Here is a 13,969-nt window from a genome sequence, read left to right as displayed (position 1 = left end):
CCTTCATATTTCTGTGTTATCGGTTATAATGTCCTTTTCATTTCTGATTTTGAGTCTTCTCTCTTTTTCCTCGTGTAGCTAAGAGTTTGTCAGTTTTATTTTTTAAAAGTCAACCCTTAGTTTTGTTTCTTTTCTATTGTTTTTCTAGTCTCTGTTTCTGCTCTGATATTTGTTATTCCCTTCCTTCTGCTAACATTGAGCTCAGGTTATTATTCTTTTTCTAGTCCCTTAAGGTGTGATGTTAGATTATTTGCAATATTTTTTCTTTTTTGATGTAGACATTTGTTATAAACTTCCCTCTTAGAACTGTTTTGGCTGCATTCCATAAGTTTTTTCATGTTGTGTTTTCATTTTGTCTCAAGATAAAAAAAAAAAAAACCCATTAATTTCTTCTTTGACCCAATAGTTCAGAAGCATATTGCTTAATTTCCACTGTGTTAATTTTCCATGGTCCTTCCTGTTATTGAAGCAAGTTTCATATCATTGTGGTTGGAAAAGATACTTGATATGAATTCAGTTGTCTCAAATTAAAGACTTGTTTTGTGGTCTAACATGTGATGTGTCTTGGAGAATGTTTTGTGTGTTCCTGAGAAGAATGTGTATTCTGCTGCTGTTGAGTGGAATGTTCTGTATATGTCTGGTAAGTCCATTTGGTCTAAAGTATAGTTCAAGTACAGTGTTTTCATATTGATTTTCTGCCTAAATGATCTGTCCAATGTTGAAAATGGGATGTTGAAATAACTATTATTGTGTTGCAGGCTATGTCTCCTTTTAGACTTTTTAAAATTTGCTTTATATGTTAGGTGCTGTGATGTTGGGTGCATATATATTTACAGTTGTTTTACCCTCTTGATGGATGGATACTGTTATTATTATATAATGATGTTCTTTGTCTCTTTTTGCAGTTTTTTCCCTTAAAGTCTGTTTTGTCTGAAATAAATGTAGCTACCCTAGATTTTTTTTTATTCCATTTGCATGGGATGTCTTTTTCCATCCCTTCACTTTCAGTCTGAGAGTCCTAAAGTTAAAGTGAGTCTCTTGTAGGCATCCTATATTAGGTCTTTTTTATCCATTCAGCCACTTTCTGCCTTTTGATTGGATAATTTAATCATTTACATTGAAAGTAATTATTGACAAGTAAGGACTTTCTAGTGCCATTTTTTAAATTAGCTTTTTTTTTTTTTTTTTTTGTAAATCCTTTGTTTCTTTTTCCTCTCTTGCCTTCTTTGTGGTTCGATGACTTTCTATATTGGTATGCTTTGGATCTTTTCTCTTTTGTGTATCTGTTATAGGCTTTTGTTCTGTGTTTACCCTGAGGCTTACATAAAATATATTATACTTATAATAGGCCATTTTAAGTTGATGACACCTTAATTTTTTTGTTATTATACTTTAAGTTCTAGGGTACATGTGCACAACATGCAGGTTTGATACATAGGTATACATGTACCATGTTGGTTTGCTGCACCCATCAACTCATCATTTACATTAGGTATTTCTCCTAATGCTATCCCTCCCCCAGTTCCCCACCCCCTGATAGGCCCAGGTGTGTGATGTTCCCCACCTTGTGTCCAAGTGTTCTCATTGTTCAGTTCCCACCTATGAGTGAGAACATGTGGTGTTTGGTTTTCTGTCCTTATGATAGTTTGCTGAGAATGATGGCTTCCAGCTTCATGTCCCTGCAAAGGATGTGAACTCATCCTTTTTTACAGCTGCCTAGTATTCCATGGTGTATATGTGCCACATTTTCTTAATCCAGTCTATCATTGATGGACAGTTGGGTTGGTTCCAAGTCTTTGCTATTGTGAATAATGCTGCAGTAAACATACATGTGCGTGTATCTTTATAGTAGCATGATTTGTAATCCTTTGGGTCTATACCCAGTAATGGGATTGCTGGGTCAATGATAATTCTAGTTCTAGATCCTTGAGGAATCACCACACTGTCTTCCACAATGGTTGAACTAATTTATACTCCCACGAACAATGTAAAAGCATTCCTATTTCTCCACATCCTCTCCAGCATCTGTTATTTCCTGACTTTTTAATGATTGCCATTCTAATTGGCGTGAGATGGTATCTCATTGTGGTTTTGATTTGCATTTCTCTAATGACCAGTGATGATGAGCATTTTTTCATGTATCTGTTGGCTGCATAGATGTCTTCTTTTGAAAAGTGTCTGTTCATGTCCTTTGCCTGCTTTTTGATGGGGTTGTTTTTTTCTTTTAAATTTGTTTGAATTCTTTGTAGATTCTGGGTATTAGCCCTTTGTCAGATGGGTAGATTGCAAAAATTTTCTCCCATTCTGTAGGTTGCCTGTTCACTCTGAGGGTAGTTTCTTTTGCCGTGCAGAAGCTCTTTAGTTTAATTAGATCCCATTTGTCTATTTTGGCTTTTGTTGCCATTGCTTTTGGTGTTTTAGTCATGAAGTCCTTGCCCATGCCTATGGATGACACCTTAATTTTTATCACATACACAAAGTCTACACTTTTAATTTTCCTCCTCACACATTTTGTATTTTTGATGTCATACTTTGTCTTTTTATAATTTGCATTCCTTAAAAATTATTGTAGCTTTAGTTCTTTTAACAGTTTAACCTTTTTATTAGAAATATAATTAATTGGCTGGGCGCAGTGGCTCATGCCTGTAATCCCAGCACTTTGGGAGGCCAAGGTGGCTGGATCACAAGGTCGGGAGTTCGAGACGAGCCTGGCCAACATGGTGAAACCCCATCTCTACTAAAAATACAAAAATTAGCCAGATGTGGTGGCACGTGCCTGTAGTCCCAACTACTCTGGAGGCTGAGGCAGGAGAATTGCTTGAACCCAGGAGGTGGAGGTTGCAGTGAGCTGAGATCACACCATTGCATTCCAGCCTGGGTGCCAGAGTGAGACTTCATCTCAAAAAAAAAAAAAAAAGAAATATAATTAATTTACCCAACCCCATTGTACTACTAGAGTATTTTGGATTTGACAATGTATAGTCATATCTCACTTTACAATGGGGATACACTCTGAGAAATGCATTATTAGGTGATTTTGTCGTTGTATGAACATCATTGAGTGTATTTACACAACCCTAGATGGTATAATCTACTATACACCTAGTCTATATGGTACACTCTTTTGCTCCTAGGCTATACAAACCTGTACAGCATGTTACTGTGTGGAATACTATAGGCAGTTTGTGACACAATGATAAGTAATTGTGTATCTAAACATACCTAAATATATAGAATATACAGTAAAATTGCCATATAAAATTGTATAGGGTACTTATTGTGAATGAAGCTTCCAGGACTGGAAGTTGCACTAGGTTAGTCAGTGAGTGAGTAGTGAGTGAATATAAGGGCTTAGAACATTACTGTACACTTTTATATGACTAACAGAGCAGTACATTTGTTTACACCAGCATCACCGCAAACACAAGTAATGCTTTGTGTTACAGCGTTATAATGGACGTCACCATCACTAGGCAATATGAGTTTTTCAGCTCCATTGTAATTTTATGGGACCACTGTTGATGTCATTATGTAGCACTTGACTATACTCTCTTATGTCTTCATGTTACTAATAGTGTCTTCTTCCTTCAGCATGAAAAACTCCCTTTAGCATTTTTTTGTAAGAGAGGTCTAATGGTGGCAAATGCTTAAACTTTTTGTTTGAGAAAGTCTTTATCACTCCCTTTTTTTAAAAGACTGAATTGCTGAGTGTAGTATTCTTGGTTAATGGGCTTTTTTTTTTTCTTTTTAGGATGTTGAATGTATCATCTCCCTCCCTTCTGACCTGCAAAGTTGCTCTTGAAAAATCCACTGATAGTCTTATGAGAAGGTTCTTTTGTATGTGATGATTTGCTTTTATTTTACTGCTTTCAACACTCTGTGTTTTAACTTTTTATAATTTTATTATGATTGTCTTGGCATAGGTGTCTTTGGATTCATCTTATTTGGTATTGTTTGGGCTTCCTGCCTCTGGCTTTCTATCTTCCCCAGGCTTGGGAAGTTTTCTGCCATTATTTCTTTGGATATGTTTTCTATCCCTTTCTCTTCTCCTTCTGGCATGCCAATAATGCGTAAGTTGTTTTACCTGATGGTGCCCCATAAATTGCTTAAGCTATCTTCACTTTTTCATCTTTTTCTCTTTTCACCACAGATTGGATGATTTCCAGTAACCTGTCTCAGGTTAACCAATCTATTCTTCTACCAGATCTTATCTACTCTTAAACCCCTCTCTTGAATTTTTCAGTTCAGTTATAGTACTCTTCAGATATATGATTTTCAATTGATAATTTTATATTTTCTCTTTGTTGGCGTTCTCAGTTTCTTGCATTGCTCTGTTGACCCTGGCGAGCATCTTTTTGACCATTATTTTGAATTTTCTGTCCGGTACATCACATATCTCCACTTCACTTTGGTTAGTTTCTAGAGATTTACCATATTCTTTTCTTTGGAATATATTTCCTTGTTTCTTCATTTTCCATGACTCTCTATTTTGGTTTCTGTATATTAGATAAGACAATTACCTCTCCCAGTCTTGTCAGACTTGTCTCATGTAGGAGAAAGGTCTCACTAATCTGTCTGGCCAAAGATTTTAAGGTGCCTTTCAAGTATTTGAGTTCATCCAGACTGTTGAACTGTCTTTGTTTAGGGTTGTACTGTGGAGCTTAAGATGCGCCATGTTCTGCCAGTACCTCAAGACAGGGAAGTTAGGAGCCACATTATCTTAGATGTAGCTGGAAAGATTGGGGTGTTGGCTATGTGTTTCAATTACTTCCATCTTCATGGTGAAGCTGAATGTGGGTGTCTATTTCCCACTCTTTCTGTGCTAAGCCAGGTAGGGGATCTATGGCAAATGTCTGAACTCATGTTTAGGCTGTGCCCTCAGATCCTGGGGAGATAGCTGCTGGATGTGGGCCCATTGTATGTCCACCTCTTTTTTCTTGGATCTAGGACCACTCAGGAATGCAAAGTCCCATCAACTCCTAGAGCTAGTTTGTTAAGAAGACAGTACCGACTGGGTGTGGTGGCTCACGCCTGTAATCCCAGCACTTTGGGAGGCTGAGACGGGTGGATCACAAGGTCAGGAGATTGAAACCATTCTGGCTAACACGGTGAAACCTCGTCTCTACTAAAAATACAAAAAAATAGCCAGGCGTGGTGGCGGGCGCCTGTAGTCCCAGCTACTCGGGAAGCTGAGGCAGAAGAATGGCGTGAACCTGGGAGGCGGAGCTTGCAGTGAGCCAAGATCGCACCACTGCACTCCAGCCTGGGGGACAGAGCGAGACTCCATCTCAAAGAAAAAAAAAGACAGTACCTTGGGTGGAAGTTATAGAAGTTATGACATTTGATGTGTAATCAGACTTTTTTCACGTAGAATGGGGGAGGCCTAGATTTATCATAGGGGTAAGCCAAAGCAAAGGATCATGAAGTGTCAAGCTCTGGTTTTGGCTGCTGCAGAGCTGTTTGTTTGCCCTGTTAGCTCCCCAGTGCAAGTCCATTAGAAGCCAGCTTGTCAAATGACCACTTGAAGTATGTTGTAAGCCCCTTCTGGAGAGAAGATGGAAGCTACATGTTCTCACCCCTTTTTGGCACTTTTCCAAGGGAATGTAGCCATTAGAAGTGTTTGCACACTTTGTTCAAGACCACCCCTTTGTTCTGTGATCTAAGGAGACTCACATATGCTTACTATCTTCTGCTGTCAGAGCTAAGAGTAGTTTAGAGAGGGAATATTTAAGGAGGTGCTATAAAAGTTGGAGTACTTGATATGTGGCATAAACCCCATCTGAGGAGAAACAGCTATTTTTAAAGCCCCTTCTCTGCACTGCCCCTATGGGATGACGTCCCTGAAATGCCTACATGCCCATATAAAACTGGCACTTTTTTCTGTGGTGCAGGTAGACTCACATATACTTTGTTCCCTCTGGTTTCAGAGATAGGAAGTTTAGGACGCAGTCCATTGAGTGGGAGCTGTAAAATTGTGGGTGCTCAATATACAGTCAGACTCTCTTCCATGAGAGATTAATAAACCTGGAGTTATCTCTGGCATGAGCCAGGGGAGAAGACTCAAGAAGTGCCAGTCCACTTCTTAGGCTGTCAGCCAAGCTATATTTGTCTGCCTCTTTAACTCCCTGAAGCAAGTTCGTTAGAAGACAAGCAGCCATGTAGCCACCAGAAGAGTGTGTTATAGATTCCTTCCAGGCAGAAAGAAGGGGCTGCATATTTTAGGCCCCTTCTCTGCACTGCTCTTGGGGGATGAAGCCCCAGAAGTACTCGAGTGCCCATAGCAAACCACCACATTTTTATTGTGGTCTAGAGAGTCTTGGATGTTTAATCCTCTTTGTTCTCAGAGCTGGTGAATTAAGAACCAGACCATGGGAAACCTTAGAGTTAGGGTTCTACATGTGAGTACAAATCCTCTTCTCCACAGGAAGAAACTTGATATTAGGGAGTCCTTTCCAGATAATGTGGAGCAGTGTCTAAGGCAGGGTCCTGTGCCTCAGCTTTTCCTTCCCATTTGATGTGGAAATTTTCTCAGTCGCCCAGTGTATAGGAGTCTCTCAACTGGTCCCTGACTTTCTCTCAGAGGGAACTGATCCATGAATAGATGTTTATTTGGTGCTTTTGTGGGTGGAGGGAGAGTCAGGAGCTTCCTCTTCTGCCATGTTGCTGACATCACCACCTCTTACCTCCTACTTTTTAATGATTATTGTCGGAGTGATAAATCTTTCTCTGTCCTTTCACTTTTAATCTGTACGTGCCTTTAAAGTATGGGTTTTCAAATATTGTTTGTTCTCACTTATAAGCAGAAGCTAAGCTGTGAGGACACAAAAGCATGAGAATGATATAATGGACTTTGGGGACTCGGGGAATGGTGGGAGTGGGATGAGGGACAAAAGACTGCTTATTGGGTACAGTGTGTAGTGCTCAGATGATGGGGGCACCAAAATCTCAGAAATCAGCACTAAAGGACTCATCCACATAACCAAAATACCACCTGTACCCCAAAAACTATTGAAATAAAAAATAAAATGAAATATATTTTACACAAAAAATAAAACTGTGTAAACATCTTATAGTTGGGTCTTTTTTTTAAATCAATTCTGACAATCTCTGTCTTAATTGATATATTTAGAACATTGATGTTTAAGGTGATTATTGATAGAGGTGCATTAATATTTAGTTAGTTGGTTTTCTGTTGCTATAACTAAATACCTAAGACTAGGTAGTTTATAAAGAAAAGGGATTTATTTATTAGAGTGCCGGATGCTAGGAAGTACAATGTAGAGGTGGCACATCTGGTAAAGGCCTTCTTGCTGGTGGGGACTCTGCAGAGTTCTGAGGTGGTAGAAGACATTACATGGCAAGGGGCCTGAGTGTGTTAACTCTTACTTCTCTTATAAAGCCGCTAATGCCCCACCCTCATGATCTCATCTAATCCTAATTACCTTTCAAAGGTCCCACCTCTCAAATACCATAGTCGGATTTCCCACCCTCTTAATACTGTTATGATGGGGATTAAGATTTAATATGAGCTTTAGGGGCAGGCGGACAAACATTCAGACCATAGCATGTGCCATGTTTGTTACTATTTTTATTTGTTGCCCTTGTTCTTTGTTCCTATTTTTTGTCTTGGTGCTTTTGCTGCCTTTTATGGTTTTGAGCAGTTTTTATGATTCCATTTTCTCTCCTCACTTAGCATATCAATTGTATGCCTTTTTAAAAACTTTTTTTTAAAGTGGTTGTCCTAGAGTTTGCATATGCATTTACAACTATTCTAAGTCCATTTTAAAATAACACTATACCAGTTCACAGGTAGTGTAAGTACCTCGTAATGACAGAATATTCCTAATTTCTCCTTGTCCTTAGATCTTTCATCTCATTCATTTCACTTATACATAAGCATAATTAAGCATGTATATATACCTATGCATATACAATTAAATACATTGTTTCTATTAATATTTTAGACAAACCGTTATCTATTAGATCAATTAAGAATAAGAAAATAAAAGTTTTTATCTTTCAGGTTTTTTTGTCTAATGCTCTACTTTTCTCTGTATAGATCTGAGTCTCTGACCTATGTCATTTTCCTTTTCTCTGAAGAACTTCTTTTAACATTCTTTGCAAGGCAGGTCTACTAGTAATAAATTTCTTCAATCTTTGAGAAAGTCTTTATTTCTCTTTTACTTTGAAAGGATAATTTTTCAGGGTACAAAATTCTATGTTGGGATTTTTCTCTTTTAGCACTTTAAATATTTCACTTTACTGTCTTCTTGCTTGCATGGTTTCTGAGGAGATGTCAGATGTACTTCTTATGTTTGGTCCTCTATAGCAGGGTTCCCAACCATGGCCTGTTAGGAACCGGGCTACACAGCAGGAGGTAAGCAGCAGGCAAGTAATGGAAGCTATGTCTCTATTTATAGCTGCTCCCCATCGCTCGAATTACCTCCTGAGCTCCGCCTCCTGTCAGATGAGTGGCAGCATGAGACTCTCATAGGAGCATGAACCCTATGGTGAATTGTGCATGCGAGGGATCTAGGTTGTGTGCTCCTTATGAGAATCTAATGCCTGATGATCTGTCACTGTCTCCCATCATCCCCAGATGGGATTGTCTAGTTGCAGGAAAATAAGGTCAGGGCTCCCACTGATTCTACATTAGGGTGAGTTGTATAATTATTTCATTATATGTTACAATTGATGGTGGCATCAGCCCATTTGGAGCAGCTGCCGAGGGGATGCCAGCTGCAGTGTGGGAGGTGTGGCCAAGGCTGTATGCTCCATGGAGCTGGCAGGGGCCAGGAACAGGTGAGAGCCCTGCCTGCTACCAAGTTGGCTCCCCACACACCCAGGTGAAGCTACAGCCATCCAGCCGTGGCTCTGGACCTAGGCATCCCTACACTCTTGGGGGCCCAGGAAGCCCCCCTTCCCCCGAAGGCTCGGAAGTACCTTCTCCTGCTCTCTGGCCTCTCCCCACTCCTGGCTGTCACTCCAATTTTGGAGTAAAGTTGAAGCCAAGCCTGAACACTCTTGTGACCTGGCCAGCGGTGCCACCCCACTGCCTTGGCTCCTTCTGAAACTGTGGGTGCTGACAAGCTCAGGGAGGGAGGATGTTGGGGGGCTGAAGGTAGCTCAGCATGGGCCTACAGGCCTCCCTCAGCCTGAACAGCATGGGCAACATGGACGGCATGTTGATGGTGGCAGGAAGCAGGCAGATTCATTCCTAGGAAGGAAGTGGTGGGTCCCTGGTGAAGCCCCACCTTCAAGCCAGGGACAGCCTGAAGCCTGAGGGCCAGGCTGCCAGTTCTGGATGGAGTCCACAACCTGAAGTGAGAACTTATGGTGCTTTTTCCAGGTCCACCCGTGGACCAGTCAGCATGTACTTCCTCCCTTCTGAGCCCACAAAAACCCCAGATTCAGCCAGACACACACACTTATCAGGTCAACCTGCCTACAGAAAGGAGCTACCCACTACAGGTCTCCTCTCTGCTGAGTGCTGGACACTTGTCAGTACAACCTGCCTGCGGAAAGCAGCTACCCACTTCGGGTCTCCTGAGAGCTGTTCTGTCACTCATGAAGCTCCTCTCCACCTTGCTCACCCTCCAGTTGTCCATGTACCTCATGCTTCCTGGACGTGAGACAAGAATGCAGGACCTGTTGAATGATGGGACTGAAAGAGCTGTAACACAAACAGGGCTGAAACACGTCCCTCACTCACCACATTGTGGCTGACGAGAAGGAGTGAAGAGCTGCAGCCCTTCTAGCTGCCCAAACATGCTTTAACACCCACTTTGGGGCTGTGCGGTTCCTGGTGTCTCCGAGCATTTGGGCACCATCATGTTCCCTTTGTTCAGATGCTGGTGCCTGCAGTAGAAGCTGCTTACGGTATGTCTGGTCCAGCTGCAGCCTCACATGGAACCGGTACCTGAAGCTGCCCGCTCCACCGCAGCTGGCACACCTGGCTGTGCACAGTGGCTGGACACCACACTCATTCACTGACATACCTGTGGCCGTCCCATGCCTGGCTTGCCATTGGCAGACATGAGATCTGGGCCGGTAGTAGTGTGAGCCAAGTGCAGCCTGCTGTGCTGAATGGGTGGAACAAGCCCAGCAGATGTGAGTAAAACTCATGCAGAGGCACCTCCAACCACAGAGGTTTCCAGCTGGCAAAGCTACATCCTAAGAATCCTGTGACATGATGTGATAATAGAAATAAAGCGCAAAACAAATAAAATGCACTTGAATCATCCCTAAACCATCCCCACTCTGGTCTGCGGAAAAATTGTCTCCACGAAACCAGCCTCTGGTGTGAGAAAGGCTGGGGACCACTGCCCTATAGGTAAGCTGTTTTTCTTCCTTTGGCTTCTTTTATGATTTTTTTTTTTTATCTTTGATTTTCTGAAGTTTGAATGGAATGTGCTTGAGTGTAAGGTTTTCTTGGGCATTTATTTTGCTGGTGTTCTCTGAGCACCCTGGATTTCTAATTTATTATCTGACAGTATTTCAATGAAATGTTTCACAATATTGCTTCACCTATTGCCCCTGTCCCTTTCTGTCTTTATTGTTATTCTTTTATTCCCATCACATGTATGTCACACCTTTTGTAGTTGTCCCACAGTTCTTGGATATTCTCTTCTTTTTTGTTTTGGAAGTTTTAATTGACATATTTTCAAGCTCAGAGATTCTTTCTTCAGATGTGTCCAGCCTGCTAATAAACCCATTAAAGACGTTCTTTATCTTTGTTAGAGTGTTTTTGATCTCTAGTGTTTCTTTTTTATTGTATCTCAGAATTTCTGTTTGTTTACTTACATTATCCATCTGTTCTTTCATATTGTCTACTCTTTCCATTAGATCTCTTAGCATATTAATCATAGTTGTTTTAAATTCATAGTTTGATTATTTCAATGTCCCTGCCATATCTAGATCCAATTATGATGCTTGTTCTATCTCTTCAAATTGTGTTTTCTGCCTTTTAGTATGCCTTGCAATTTTTTTGTTGAAAGGTAGACATGATGTACTAGGAACAAGGAAAATTGTGGTTAATATGCCTTTAGTATTGCAGTGACACGGTGTTGGGGAAGAGAAAGGATTCTATAGTCCTGTGATTAGGTCTCAGCCTTTTAGTGAGCTTGTGTCCCTGGGCTGTGAACTTCACAAGTGCTTCTCAGTTTTTTGCATATTCACTCCCTTGGGTGGTACCAGATGACTGGAAGGGGTTGGAGGTGAGTATTGCCCTTCTTTCAGGTAGATAAGGCTCTGGTAAAATAGTTCCTTTTAAGGACAGGCCTTGTTAAGAACAGGAAGTTCTGGCGTATTTCTAAGTGGTTCCTTTTCCCTCTCTCTGCCAGAAGCAAGAGTAGATTTTACTCTCATCTTCACTGTGAGTTGCTGGTAGAGCTCTCAGTGGTAAAACTTGCAGAAAATGTAGGGGTTTCCCTATGGTGGGGTCCTTCTTGATTTTTCCACTGTGAACCATTAGCAATTTGCTAATTATAGTTCAAATGTTCTTGCCTGTTTTTCTTACATAAAAGTTTATGCTCATGAATTTCTGCTCAGCTAAGTTGTGATTCTCTGTAACTGCCTGACTGTCTTCAATTTTGGGGCAGTAATTTGTCCTCTGATCTCATTTCTCTGATGGGTCTAAGAAGTTACTGATTTTTTTGTTTAGCTTTTTACTTGTTAGGTTGAAGTAGTGACTTCTAAGCTCCTTGTGTGCTAGACTGGAAACCAAAAGAATTCACAGCTATTTTCTCCTGTGCTTTCTTTCTTTATAGTTTTACACTTTACATTTAGGTATTGAATTAATTTTGGATTAATTTTTATATTACATGTGAGGTATGGTCAAGATTCATTTTTTCTTCTTGCGTAAAGATACTCAGTTACTCCAGCACCATTTGTTGAACAGATTATCTTTTCTCCATTGAACTGCCTTTTTATTTTCTATAAAAAAAATCACTTGACTTTCTATGTGTGGGACAACTTTTGGATTCTGTTCTGTTCCAGTGTTCTATCTGCCTAACCTTTTTCCAGTACCACACTGATTTGATTACTGTAGCTTTTGTAGTATGTCATGTGAGACCTCCAAGCTTGTTTTTTGGTTTGGCTCTTCTATTTCCTTTGCTTCTCTATATAAATCATAGAATCACCTTGTTACTTTATTTATTTTTTTAAAAATCATGCTAGGATTTTGCTTGTAATTGCATTTTAACTGCAGAACAGTTTGGGGAGAATTGACATCTTGAAAATAGAGTTTTCCAATTTTTAGGAATTGACATCTTGAATATAGAGTTTATTCCATCTCTCAATTTCGTTGTCATGATTTCCTCTATCAGTGTTTTGTAGTTTTGCGTAAAGATTCTTGCATATATTTTGTAAGACTTATACCCAGATATTCCATATGTTGACTTGTGTCCTCCAGCCTTGCCACACTCATTTACTAGTTCTAGTTGGTTTTTAGTAGATTGTTTGGGATTTTCTGTGTAATCATATTGTCTGCAAATTTAAACAGTTTTATTTCTTTATTTTTCAGTCTGTATGTTAATTATTTCTTTTCCTTGCCTTATTTCAGTGGCTAGAACCTCTAGCATGATTTTGATTAACGGTGATAAGAGAAAATCTTATTGCTTTTTTCTGATCTTTGTAGGAGATGAGGAAACATTCAGTCTTTTATCACTAGGTATGTTCAATATAGGATTATTGTAAATACCCTTTATCAAGTTGAAGAAGTTCTCTTCCGTTCCTAATTTTTTGAGAGTTTTATCACAAATGATTGTTGAGTTTTGTGAAATGTATTTTCTGTATCTATTGAAGCAATTGTATGCTCTTTCTTCCTTAGCTTATTGATATGGTGAATTACACTGATTAATTTTCGAATGTTAACTTCACCTTGCATTCCTGGGATAATCCTCACTTGGCTATAATCTATCATCCTTTTATGTATTGTTGGATTTGATTCATTTGCATTTATGAGGATTTTTGCATCCATATTAGAGATACTAGTCTATAGATTTCTTATAATATCTTTGCCTAGTTTAGTATGACAATTCAATTATGACAATTAGTATGATAATTCTGAGTTCATTAAATGAGTTGGGAAGTGTTTATTCTTCTATATTATTGAAAAATTTGTGTTGCATTGACATTATTTCTTTCTCAAATATTTGGTAGAATTTGCTATGAAGCCATCTCAGCCTGCAGATTTCTGTGTTGGAAGGTTTTTAAATATTTAATTTTCAAAACAAATAAAGGATTATGGAAGATATCTGTTCCTTTTTAGATAAACTTCGCATATTTAAAAAAAATTGACTATTTTGTTTAAGTTATCAAATGTATGGCATAGAGTTATTCATAGTATTTCCTTATTATTAGTTCATTGTAGGATCAATAGTTATGCCCCCTCTTTCATTCCTGATATTTTGTAACTTGTGTCTCCTCTTTTTTTTTTTTTTTTTTGGTCAGTCTGGACAGAAGTTTATCCATTTTTATCAACAATAGTTATTTAATGTACTCATGTTTCATATACCTTTTAATGAGCTTTAGTTATATTTTATTTAAATATCCAAGAATCTCTAGGATATTTTCTATTGTTATCCTCTTTTGCAGATTAATAAAGTCAGGCTGTATGTATTAGGAAACTTGCCTATAATTCAACAGCTAGAATGATAGCTCTAGGATTCAAATCAAGTCTTGTTGACTCCAAAGCCTTTTCTTTTGACCATTCTGCTTTATTGACTGGTATACAGGACAAATAAAAATCAAAAAGACATATGAAAAGAATCCCTTCCCTCATATTGTAACTGGAAGCAAACTTTTCATTTTCATCATTGGAATGTAATAATTACTATTCTCTATCACTGGACCCTTTTCTGTAAACAGCATATAGTACACAACCTCTGTCATAAGGTCTCTGGAGATCTGTTTGCCCCTTCCAAAAGTTCAGACCACTCGACCAGAGGACCTACAAGGAGAGACAGAA

The 13,969-nt window shown here is 39.2% G+C and overlaps 1 protein-coding gene across 4 annotated transcripts in view; it reads left to right on the top strand.

The window, feature by feature from the left end:
- Positions 1-13,969, top strand: part of MCM9 (minichromosome maintenance 9 homologous recombination repair factor) — a 129,986-nt gene that overhangs the window by 65,282 nt on the left and 50,735 nt on the right. The gene's annotated exons all lie outside the window — the stretch shown is intronic.

Source organism: Symphalangus syndactylus, chromosome 2 (assembly GCF_028878055.3).
Source record: "Symphalangus syndactylus isolate Jambi chromosome 2, NHGRI_mSymSyn1-v2.1_pri, whole genome shotgun sequence".
Taxonomy (NCBI): Eukaryota; Metazoa; Chordata; class Mammalia; order Primates; family Hylobatidae; genus Symphalangus; species Symphalangus syndactylus.
This window is presented reverse-complemented; position numbering and strand designations above follow the sequence as displayed.